Source organism: Dasypus novemcinctus, chromosome 17 (assembly GCF_030445035.2).
Source record: "Dasypus novemcinctus isolate mDasNov1 chromosome 17, mDasNov1.1.hap2, whole genome shotgun sequence".
NCBI lineage: Eukaryota > Metazoa > Chordata > Mammalia > Cingulata > Dasypodidae > Dasypus > Dasypus novemcinctus.
In genome coordinates this window covers 60,722,350-60,734,844 of record NC_080689.1, presented here as the reverse complement: position 1 = coordinate 60,734,844, position 12,495 = coordinate 60,722,350, and the positions used below count along the sequence as shown (strand labels likewise).

Genomic DNA, 12,495 nt, shown 5'->3' with positions numbered 1-12,495 from the left:
AGTGGAACTACAGCTCTTCAGAATATGCCTGCTTAGATTCGCCAGCCAGATAAAAGGGCTGTAGACATGAGCTTCACAAGCCCGTTCCATGGTTTGGGGAGTCCCCAGCCTGCTGCCATTTCTCTGAGCCCCTCCCTGGCAGGCCAGAGCTCGGCTTGTTGCTCTTCTGGCCTGAAGAATAAACAGGGTCAGGCCGAGGACCCTGGAGCACACACCCCAGTACCCAGACCCTTTCCCTTGGGGATGACACCCTGGTTAGAGGAAGGGGGTGAACTGTAAACTTGATGGACCTGGTTTTAAATCGCAGCTGCACACCTCAGGGTCCTGGGACTCACTCACTCTCCACCCTTAGCAGGTTTCCCTGAACACGCTTTATTCTGAAGCTAGAGCTGCAGGCCCGGCCCATCTCACAACCCAGGCGGCATTCTGACCTCCAGCAGGGAGGCTCTAGGGCTGACACTCTGAGGCAGAGGCTCTTTCTCAGGATCCAGGGACCCCGTGCCGTGGTGTGGGGTGGTGGCAGCCCCACAGGGTGTGAGCTTGCTGTGGGCAGGACCCGTGAAGCAGCTTTGCTCCTGTTTGTTCGTTTGCTCCATCCTTCCTTCCGACAGGCTTGCAGAACTCCTCTTCTGTGGGTCCCCCCGCCCCCACCATCCTCCTCCATTTCTGGGTGCTGTGGTCCCAGCTGGACTACCTGGCTGTGTGATGCCACAATGCCCCAGGTGCCCCTCTCGTCTCAGGTGCTCCTCCTTCTTCTCCAGAATCCCTGTGTGAGAAGCATGGCCGTTGTTCTCACCCACAGGACAGACAGGGAGACTGAGGGGGCAGGAGCACGGAGCACACGCTCGTCCTGGACACTGGCTTCTCCCACAGGGACGGGCCCCGCGGAAGTGGTTTCTGTGGCCCCAAGATGAGGAGGCGAGTTGAGGCCACGCTGGTGTTGGCGGTGGTGGCCGTGCTCTCCCCCCTCGTGGCTTTCCTTGTGGGTGAGCCCCTCGCACATCTGAACCCCAATGGCTCTTCCTCCTCGTCCTGCATAAAGCCCTCTAGGGGACCCCGAATGCACCCAGAGGGTCACTCCACCTCCAGCCCCAGGTCTGGGCCAGATGCCTCCCGGGACCAGACAGAGGCCACCATCCAAGCGGGGAGGCTCCTCTCCAGAACCAAAGCTCATGAGGGAAGACCCTGAGAGGGGCTTGCAGCCAACTCCCCCTTCTGGAATCCAACCACTAGGGTGTGTGTGCACCCTGTCCCCAGGCCCCAGGTAAGAGGTGGTGTTGACCCAGGAGTGGGGTCTTTCAGTTCAACAACCTCAGGCAGATCCCTCATTCCAGGAGTTTCAGTTCCATCTGGGAGTCACCACCTGGCCACCACCTGTGGAACCAGACAGTGAGTAGCCACAGTGGAGGGAGGGAGGGCCGGAAGGGAGCCGGTGTCGGGAGGCCCAGAACCCAGGACAAGCCTCTCCCCTGCCGTCCCCAGGCCCCGCAGTGGGTCTGGCCTCTTTAGAGGAGGGCATAATCCATTTTTTTTTCAATGTAGTTATATTGAGTGCAATGTGCATCACAAAGTGCACATATAGTGCACAACCTGTTTTGATATGTGTACACCCATGAAACCATTACCACAGTCAAGATGCTGAACACATTCACCACCTGTCCTCCCCCCACCAAAGTTTTTAACCCTTTGTAATCCCTCTGCTCCATTTTCCATTCTCCCCAAGCAACTGTGGCTCTACTTTCTGTCTCTGTGGATTAGTTTGCATTTTCTCCTTATAGACATATAAGGGATCGACTGGACATACTCCTTTTTTCTCCTCTGGCTTCTTCCACTCAGCATAATTATCCTGAGTTCCACCCTTGCCATGGCGTGCACAGTAGTTCATTTTTATTGCTGAGCTGGGTTCCATTTTATGGCTACGCCACGACTTACCCACTTAGCTGTTGATGGGATTTGGGTTGTTTCCAGTTTTTGATTTCAAATCTGCTCTGTCTAGTTAAAAAATGGGTTTGTCGTCTTGTTGAATATTGAGAATTCTTTATGTATTCTAGATACAAGTCCTTTATCAAATGTGTGATTTGCAAATATCTTCTCTCAGTCTGCTCGCCTTGCCCAAATTCATGAAGATATTCTCCCATTTTCTTCCAGAAATTTTAAAGTTTAGGTCAATGATTCATTTTGAGTTATTGTTTGTATAAAGGTGTGAGGTGTGAAGTTTACTTTTTTTAAAAAAGATTTATTTATTCCATTTATTTATTCCTCCCCCCCCCAGTTGTCTGTTCTCTGTGTCCAATCACTGCGTGTTCTTCTGAGACCACTTCTATCCTTATCAGCGGTACCGAGAATCTGTCTTTCTTTATCTTGTGTCATCTTCTTGTGTCAGCTCTCCTTGTTGCAGTGCCACTCCAGGGCAGGCTGCACTTTCTTTCATGCTGAGTGGCTCTCCTTACAGGGCACACTCCTTGAGCTTGGTGCTCCTCTGCATGGCATGGCACTCCTTGCGCACATGAGCACTGCGCATGTGCCAGCTCCACATGGGTCAAGGGGGCCCAGGGTTTGAACCACGGACCTCCTGTGTGGTAGGTGGTCACCCTATCTGTTGGGCCAAGGCCGCTTCCCTGAAGTTTATTTTCATTTGTTGGATATTACTATTCAGTTGTTCCAGGGCCATCTGTTGAAAGGATTATGCTTTCTCCACTGAATTGCCTTTGCTTCTTTGTTGAAGATCAACCTGGACTTCCTTTCTGTTCTTCTCACACCTCCAAAGGCCAGGTGGTCTCCCACTTCCCCTAGCCAGGGCTTGAGGAATAGGGCAGGGGTCCTGAGGGGAGGATGGAACCAGGCGGTGACCATGGATGTGTGAAATTGAGTCATTGCTCATGAGGAGAGCCACGGGTGATGGCAAGACCAGGGGCAGTGGCAGGTGGGCTTGCTGGGAAAGACCCTGCAGAGGAAAGGGCTGCAGTTTCCTTGAACGGCCCTGGTGGCCAAGATCTCTCACTCAGGGCTCTCATATTCAAATTGCTCTGAAGGGACTCTTGTCCTCTGTTTTCTGTAGGGGTGCCCAACCCTTTCAGAGGCGATTTCAGCTCAGAGGCCCCGTGTGACCTGAAGGTGTGGCACACCTCCATCATAGCACTGCGGATTGAACAGGGGCCTTCTGCCAGGAGCACCCATCTTGTTCCTATTGTATTTCCCCCCCTGAATTTGTAATCAGAAAATTTGTTTGTGGTTTACATGGTTTTCAGGATTAACAATGATAGGTCAAGAGGTAGTTGTACAAATATACCTCAGGACTAAACATGGGCCTTATTCACATCTTCTTTTTCTCTACGACTCTTCTATTGGTGAAATTTCTGTGGAATTAAACTTCAACAGCTCTAAGTTATATAATGAGTTATTTTCAAGTTCAGTTACAACAGCAAAAGCATCCAAGTCTCACCAGCATGACTTTTGGTGTGTGTGGGGGTAACTAGTTTACAGTAAGCAACAATTTCAATGCTTTGGATCCGTTACTTCAGGTGTGATGGCTAATTAGATCTTTGTCTATTGCTTGGTCCAGGGTCAGGGAGGCGACAGGCCACTGGGGGTGCTCTCAGGGCCGTGGTGTAGGCATCTCCCCATGGAAATCTTTAGAACACGCTGGTTGATCTCTATGCTTCCCCATGAAATGGGCCTCTTTGCCCAACCTCTGCATTTCCTCCCCTGAAGATTCCCACCATTTTGGCCCACTGGCCGAGATAAAGAAGCTCTCCAGCTGTTTAAAGAGCATTCTAGCATCTGGGCTGTGGAGATGCAGATGCTGAAGTATACAAGGTGGATAATGTCTGTTCTCAGATCCAGATGCTCAGCAGTCACATGGAAAACACCAGTGCTGACATCCGGATGGTCAAAGGAGTTCTAGAAGATGCTGGCACCTGCCATATCCAGACCCAGATTTTAAGTAATTCCTTGGAGGGGGCTGATGCTGAGATCCAGGGCCTAAAGAGAGCTCTGGAGAATGCAAACCCATTGAATTCCCAGACCCAAGATTTCTTACAAAGCAGTTCAGAAAACACCAGGGTTGTACCCCACATGTGAAGCTGAGGCCTAGAAAATGCCAAGGCTGAAATTCAGGTGTTAAAGGCAGGTTTACACTTTGCAAATATGAGTTTACAGAATGCCAGTGTTCAGACTCACCTTTTGAAAGGCAACCTGGAGAAGGTCAGTGTTTTAAGGACCCAGCACCAGGTTTTAAGCAGCAGTTTGGAAGGGCCGAATGCTGAGATCCAGAGGCTCTGGGGAGGTCTGGGAAATGCAAGTGCTTTCAATTCCCAGACCCAGAACTTTATAAAAGGCAGTGTAGACAACAGCACTTTTGAGATCCAGTTATTAAGAGGTCAGTTGGACAGGGCTGGTGAAGTGATTCAGTTGTGAAAAAAGAATTGGAAACTGCCATTGCCAAGACCCAAAAGGCAAAGGGCGGGATGGAGCAGACAAAAGTTGAGCTCCCAGGAATAAGAGCAGTATTGGAAAATGCCAGGGGAGTTAGAGACCCTAACACAAGGAATGAAAGGTGCTGCCTTAAATTCCCAGACCCACATGTGCGAAAACAGACTTCAGAAGGCACAGGCTGAGATCCAGAGGCTACAAGTTAATGTGAGCAATAGCAACTCACTAAGTGTGAAAATCCAGGAGCAGCAGAGCAGTCTGGAGACCCTCCGTGCAGCCTGTGCTTCACAGGAGCACCTACAAAGGAACCAAAGTAAGTGGTAGGGAGGGTCCACCCTGGGGAGGGCAGAGTTGCTGGGATGTTTCTGCCCATTTAGCCTCAAGCATGTGTCCTCTCTGGGAAAGAGCAAGGGTGGTAGAGAGAGGACAAATTGAATAAACACGGCTCTTTTGTGCCCAGGCGGTAGCGCACAAGACATGAGAAACTATGTCCCTGCTCTCAGGTGGCTTATAATCTCTCCACAAAATATCTCCTTTTGCAAACCAGATTTTTGTGATGAAGGCATGTGGTAATGGCAGAGTGTACTTGTAGGGCCAGACAACCTGTTTGTGACTTCCAGCTATCACAAACAGTGTGAACCTGAACAAGTTGCTTACCTTCTCTGAGCTTCACCTGCAAAATGGGGGCAATAGGATTTGCTTCACAGGGAGGATCAAATGAAACTACACAGGTAACGCACTTAACCTTGTAGCAAGCATTCAAGCATGTGTCTGACTCTTTCATGAACATCTACCACGTGTCAGGGGTTAAAGATGAATAAGATATGATGCCTGCTCTTGAGAAGGTTACAAGATGCAAGATTGAGACAGACCTGTAAGCAAAGTCATATAGATTGGTGAAAGACGTGTTAAGTTAGAAGCAAGTATTGGGAACTGAGAAGGGGGAGGCAAAAAGAAAGGGGAGAAAGGATCTTTTGTGGAAGGGGGGAAGGAAATCTATTATCTTTCTATCTAATCATCTATGTAATCTGTCTATGCAAGTTTCAAAAAGCAAAACCTTTCCTGCATGAATTCACTCTGACATTTTATATTCTATTCTTTAAAAAAAGAGCAAAGCTTTTCAAAACTGATAAACCAAATTTATGACCCACTAATGGGTTGGTGATTGCAATTTGAAAAACCCTGCGCTAGAGGGGTGGCCAGTACTGGAGAGACATGGGCTAGATTCGAAGGCCTCTGAGTGAGTTTGGCTTTCATCCTCCAGAAAATGAGGAGCCACTGAAGGTTTTTAAGGAGAACCCTGAGGTTCTGACTTGGGTGGCTTAAAGGAGGGGTCCCCAACTGAGGAATAAAGGAAGAAGAGGAGCAGCAAGATTTGGACATGCTGGCTGTGGTGCTTTGGGGGACATCCAAGTGGATGTCGCCTGCAGGCTGTCTGGAGTTGAGGAGAAAGGCCAGGGCTGCAGGCATAGGCTTGGGTGCCCCGGGTATGTTGATTCTGGTTGCAGCAGTCAGAGTGGGTGGTTTCCATGAGACAAAACACAGAAGCGGGCTGAGGGTGGGGTCAGGAATCAAGCTTCAGGGGTCAAGAAGGGAAAGACGTGTGTGTGAACCAACTGAGGACAAGGGAATTGGGAGATGTGCATGTGGGAAAGCCAAAAGAGGAGAGAATTTCCACATGGGAGTGGTCAGTTCTGGCACATGCCAAAGAGGCCATGTAAAATAATCGAAAAGCATCCACCGAGGCTAGGCAATTAATAAGTCTTTGGAATGAAATTTCGGTGGAAGCAGATTATGGTTGTCGGGCGTGAATCGATCAGGTGTATGAGTCTATCAAGGAACATAGCTGAGAGGGAAGGTGAGAAGGGGGGAGGAGTAAAAATCAAATCAGCTATTCCTCCATTACAACATCTATCTGTTAATTATAGACAGTGTGGCAAATATTAAAAAATTGCAAGATGAGAAAACAAGCATCAGTATTGCCATGAAAATTTGCCTGCTTTCCATCAGAATCACTTGCTAATATTTTGGTGAACTTGAGAGTGAGTTTCTAGATTCAGATAGGCTTCACCTGAGGTTCAAGGAAGGGGAACAGGAAAGAGGTGGAGGCTGAAGATAGGGAGGAGAGTCAAATGCACGTTGCATGACTGGCCTTGAAGGAGGTTGGGATGGTACTTGAATCTCTGAGGCTGGGAGGGGAACAGGTGCGGAAGTTGGTGTCCATGTGCAGATGTGGGAACACGAGACTGCGAGAGCTAGTGTTAACCACATCTGTTTCTGGGTGGCATAGGAGGTCACTTCCTAAGGAGGAGGATGCCTGTGGGGAGCTGGGGGAGAGAAGGGATGGTTGGGAGAAGCTGCTGGAGAGATGGGGGCTGACAAATGAGGACTTGGCAGGCAGTGCCGAGCCCCTGCTCTTTGCCCATGTTTCCAGTCGAGTCTAAGGAATCACTGGCCATGCGGACCAGTGCCTGGAAGTCGTTCCTCCTTCCTGCCTCTCCTCGAGCCCCACTGCTGCCCTCCTGCTTTAGTATGGACTGAGAGGTGCTCCTTCCTGGCTGTGCATTGGAGTCACCCAAGCACATGGCTGGGACTCATGTACAGAGATCTTATGGATTTTGGTCTGGGATTTAGCCTGAGCACCACGAAGTTTTAAAACATGGGCATTCAGGGTGCAGTATAATTACTTTAACTTTTCCTTAAAGGGCCAAATAGTAAAATTGAGACCTGTGGGCCACAGTCTCTGTAATGGCTCCTCAGTGCTGTCCTCTTGCACTGCTGACGCAGCCAAAGAGAATGTGTAAATGAATGGGTGTGGCTGCTCCAGTGACACTGTTTATAAAAAGAGGCTGCTGGTGGGCCCTAATTGGGTTGGGTTTGGATGACTGGTTCTGAGGCCTCAGAGCATAAGAATCACACGCGGCCGTGTGAAATACAGACTGTTCAGAAACAATTTCAGAAAAAGCAGTTCTGCGCTGGGCCTGAGAAGGGGCATTTCTGCCACGTTCCCAGGAGGCGCAATGCTGCTCGTCCAGGGAACACACTTTGAGAATGCCTGGTCCACGCTGTCTGTCTCTTCCTGAGATCTTTGCATTTGGGTTCTGATGGATGTTTCTGGCCCAAACGGGGTGGTCTTTTTTTCCTGTTGTGCCTTCACATTGCATCACTTTCAAATATTTACAGTGTAAACCTGAGCCATTGGGTAAAACCCTTCAGGGCCTCCCATTGCTCACATGGAAAAATCCAAATTCCTTGTTATGTGCATAAGATCTAGTGCTGGAAGCCTCTCCAGGCTCCTCTCCCACCCCTTACATGGGGGCCATAGCCCAGGTTTGCACATGTCAGCTCCAGCCATGTGGTTTCATGCCTGCCTGCCTTTCTACCTGCCACTTCCCCTTTCTGGAAGGCTTTACTTGGGCCTGATCACCTGGAAAATCTTCCTCGGTTTTTTTTTGAAGTTTTAAAAGTGATTTTCTGATTAAAAATTTTAAATTTTAGAGCAGTTGTAGGTTTACAGGAAAATCCTGCAGAAAGTTCAGAGCTTTGCCCATGATTAACGTTCTCCCTTAGTGGGTATATTTGTTACAATCGATGAACCAATATTATTATAATCATATGATTAACTAGAGTCCATAGTTTAGAGTAGGGTTCACTCTTTGTATTGTACAGCTCTTCATTTTCTGGAATAGTCCTGGGTGTGGGCAGCCAGAGTGGATGGAGATTAAGTCAAGGAAGTAAAGGAGTCTCTCGATGGATGGACAACTTCCTAGACAGATGGTGGGAATTGAGATGGAGAGGACTGTACGGTGGCAGCAGTGATATGGGAAATAAAGTGTTATGATCACAAAACACATGTCTCAGCAGAGAGTTTTTCTGGGTAGCAGAGCTGAGTGTCCCAGGAGTACTGAGCCAGCCATCTTGAGCTGCCCCTCCCTGGTTAATTGGGTAGTGGGACGGAGGCATGGTCTCAGCAGCACCTGCCCTTGGGGAACCAAACCTCAAGGACACGGGCCTCAGTAGCCAGCCGCTGGCGGCTCAGGAAGGCCAGCTCTGGGACATCCGCCATCAGCCCCTGGTTCCGTCTCCTCCCACCTCTGCTGCAGCTCAGCTTCTCTGGCTGCTCCTGCAAGGCTGGAAGTTCTTCAGGGGGAGCTTGCATTACTTTTCTGATGTCAAGAAGTCTTGGAGGAGGCTGAGCAGTTCTGTGTGTCCCAAGGAGCTCACCTGGCATCGGTGTCCTCTGAGGAAGGGCAGGTCAGAGCTGGGGGCTTGGGGTGGTTCTGACAGGGTTGGTGTGTGACAAGGGACTTTGGTGCTTTGACCTTCCTCCTCTAGGGGAGAGCACAGCCCATAACCTTCATGTCTCCTGTCAGGCAGGGAACAATTTTGAATTCCTCTGAGCATCTTGCACTGGAGGCGGAAACCTGGACAACAAACCCCACTGTCCTCAATGAGTGGGGGAGATTCCCGGAGGTGGACAGATGCCAGCATCAGGGCAGGCAGAGGTGGGTGGCGGGGTGGCACCCTGAGAGCGTGAGGGAGCATGCTTTCCCTCAGCCCCTCAGGTCCCTTTGGGCTTCCTCTCCAGTCATCAGGCTTGAAATTTTTTTTATCCCCCCCTTGAGGCTTCCTTGCCGTCTGTTCTCTGTGTCCATTTGCTGTGCATTCTTCTGTGTCTCTGTAATCATTCATTTTAAAATTTATCCCACTCCCCCCATGAGGCTTGCTTGCTGTCTGCTCTCTGTATCCATTTGCTGTGCATACTTCTGGGTCTCTGTATTCATTTATTTTAAAGTTTATCCTGCCCACCCCCCTTGAGGCTTGCTTGTGGTCTGCTCTCTGTGTCTATTTGCTGCGTGCTTTTCTGTGTTTCTACTTGCCTCCCTTTTTGCTGTGTCACCTTGCTGAGTCGGCTCTCCTTAGGGCTTGCAGGCCAGCAGCTCTCTGTGAGGTACGGGCGAGCCTGCCTTCACAAGGAGTCCCCCGGACATGAACCCAGGGCCTCCCATATGGTAGATGGAAGCTCAACTGATTGAGCCACAGCCACTTCTACAATCTTGACTTTTTTAAATGAAAAAGTTGAATGTTTTATTAGTAGGATAATAAGCGATAGTTACAATATCATATAAAGCTTATGATAACAATGTTACCCTAGAATTACATAATTTTTAGAAGTAGTTTTTATTTCCAGGTCATTTTGTGAATTCTGAATATAATAACTAGATTGTAGCCTAAGTCACAGGGTGCTGTGAAAAAAATACTGTATTATGTTTATGTGCAATTATTTCAAAGTTTATTTCAATAGTATAGCAGCAACATGTAGCTTTTCCATTGATCTTGCAAAAAGTTGCCATTTTAAATCTCTGTCTACCACAATTGAAAATAACTATTCTGGATTAAGTTGCTTCAGATTAGTTTCTTTTCATTCCTAAATAGATTTTACATATTTCTCAAATGCTGCTTCAGTCCATCGTTGAACAAGTTCTGAAGGTTTACTCAGTGTCTTCTTGATCACCAACCACCTGGGTACCAAGATTTGTTGACAAGTCCTGGATTTTCTGCAACAACTTCAGAAAGTTCTGTTGATTCTCCTAATAGAGGAGAATAGAGTTTGCTAGTAGCTTTTGCGCTTTCTGAAGCACCCAGCTCATGTTGTTTGTTCACTTTTGTCCCAACTTTGAGAAGATTAGAGAAAACAACATGTCCCTGAGCTTCCTGTGCGAAACTGCCGAGTCCCGCGTTCCAGCACTGCTTTCTGCTGTTATCTGCTCATGCTTGCCTGGGAATTTCTGCACTGAGAGCAGAGGAGGCCACTGCACAGCATCCAAGTGGCACCAGTGCCCCCCCCCACATGCCCCTGGTCCACAGGGTGCAGATCAACCTCAATTTTATTGTCCATCAATCCCATGGCCGTGGAGGGTGTGTGGGCAGGAGACCCAGGCTTCCTGGGAAGGCCAGGCACTCACATTCGATTTGAGGAGCACCAAGGCCATGGAGGCCCAGGGTGGCCATCTGGTGGGGGTTGGCCTCAGGACGTGTCAAGGTTATTAACAAAAGAACTCACTAGCTCTGGTCATTTCAGTTGGCATGACTGCCCAGCACACAGGGCGCTCCTGACACTGTTCTGTGGGTGTGAAAAAGGCCGTGCTGCTTTGTGAAGCGTCCTGAAGCTCTAGCCAGATGTTGTCCCAGGACAGCACAGCTCGTATCCAGGGCTGGGACTAGTCATGTGATGGGAAGCTGGGCCTCCCCGAAGGTCCCTGGCTGCTCCTTAGACCATGGACACACCAGGGAAGGAGCAGGGAGGGGTCCAGCTCTGCAGGGACGTGGGCCTCATGGCCCTGCAACCAGTTGGGGATGGCCCAGACTCCTCTCCATACATCTTGGAGAAGCTTCTCCTCACACCTAGAGTCACACAAACAACTGCCTCCTCTCTACAGATGTTTCTGACCAAGTTCACGAGTGCCCCTCACCACGGGATTGGCCTCACTGACAGGGGCAGGAGGGCTCCTGGCGCTGGGTGGACAGGACGCCTTTCAATGCTGCCTTGAGCCAAAGGTGAGTCCATCTGCAGGACACACACCTCACGCCTGGCTGGAGTTGTGTGTGTGTCCTTGCCCAGTAAGTGTTAGTGCTGTGTGTGTCACAGAGGCACGGAGCCTTGCCTGGGCGCCTCCAGAGGACGTCAGGACAGGACAGGGCCTGGGGCTGCAGAGGGTCCTCCTGTTCTCTCCTTTAACCCCCCCCTTCCTACACCTGCTCAGGCCTTGTTGCAAGGCGCCCTATCTGAAAGGGATCTGAGTGCGAGTTCTGGGATGGAAGTTGAAAGGTCCCTACCCTCTCCTTTCCCCAACTTGCTGCTTCACAGACACCCTCCCCATCCTTGGATCATCTGTGACTCAGAATGTCCTCAGCAGACTCAGGCCTGCAGGGCATCGCAGCTCTGTCCCTGTTCTGGGGCTGCAAGGGAACTGGGGAGCTGTGTCACTTTAGCTCCATGTGCCCCAGCAGGGACAAGGGCCACTGCCTCTATCTAGCTGAATAACGTCCCTCTGTTTCCAGGTTTTTGAGCAGAGACCAGCTGGACAACTGGACAATGGGAATGGGCACACGGATGACTGTCCATACTCAGCAGATGTGCAATGACATATACTGTGATGCCACCTACCAGTGGGTCTGCAAGAAATCCGTGGGCCATGATATGGCCTGAGTGCAGAGCAGAGCCGAGGGGTCCCTCCCGGCGGCCAGCTCTGGGCCTCCTCCATGCTGCCTGCGAGCCTCTGGCCTCTGCTTGCTCTCTGGGGCTTCCACTTGGCCTCCTGGGTGTCCTGCCTTGAACTGTTGTTTAACCCTTTGGAGGCAGGATAGAATAGGGACCTAAGGAGGAAGGGGCAGAAAAGCCTAATAAGCCTGGCAAGAGAAACTGAGGCACTGGCCTGCTGGCTAGCATGAATGTGCTGAGCACAGGGGCAAATTAGGAAGGGGCAGCTAACAAGCACACACCCTGCAGCTTACAGCACACACCCAGCGGCTCTGTGATCTGGAGGCAACCTCATTACATGGTGGAAAAGAGGGACAGGGCGAGGGGGGCAGCACCCCCACCCCACCCACTTTCAGGTTACCTCACGCCTCATGGACAGTGACTAGAGGCTGATCACCGGTGGTCAGCACACCCTGCAGAGTTCAGGGACAGCAGCCAGAAGCCAATCACCCCCCACCAGCATCCCCTAACCCAGCCACTAACCCGCTAAGGGAATCGGATCTCCCACTAGAGTTCCCCTGCTGTGTCTCAAGTATGCCAATCAGGGCACCCCCTTGAGTCCTGAACCCCCGTATGTCAGGGGACCCCAGGGCAGAACTTTGCATTTCCTCCCTTCTGTGCATCCCTGCAGGTGCACTTTCCTTCTCTTGCTTCACCACAATAAATTGTTCATTTGCCTAATTAACTTGTGGCTTGTCCTTGAATTCTTTCTCAAGAAGAAGCTAAGAACCTCAGTACTGGCTCTGATCACACTTCAAGACGTTGATGCCACATAAGCAGGGGACCAATGGTGTGCCCTGGTG

The 12,495-nt window shown here is 50.2% G+C and overlaps 1 pseudogene; it reads left to right on the top strand.

The window, feature by feature from the left end:
• The first annotated feature begins 910 nt into the window (after positions 1-910).
• LOC105744388 (C-type lectin domain family 4 member F-like) lies at positions 911-11,641 on the top strand (annotated as a pseudogene).
• Positions 11,642-12,495: the final 854 nt, after the last annotated feature.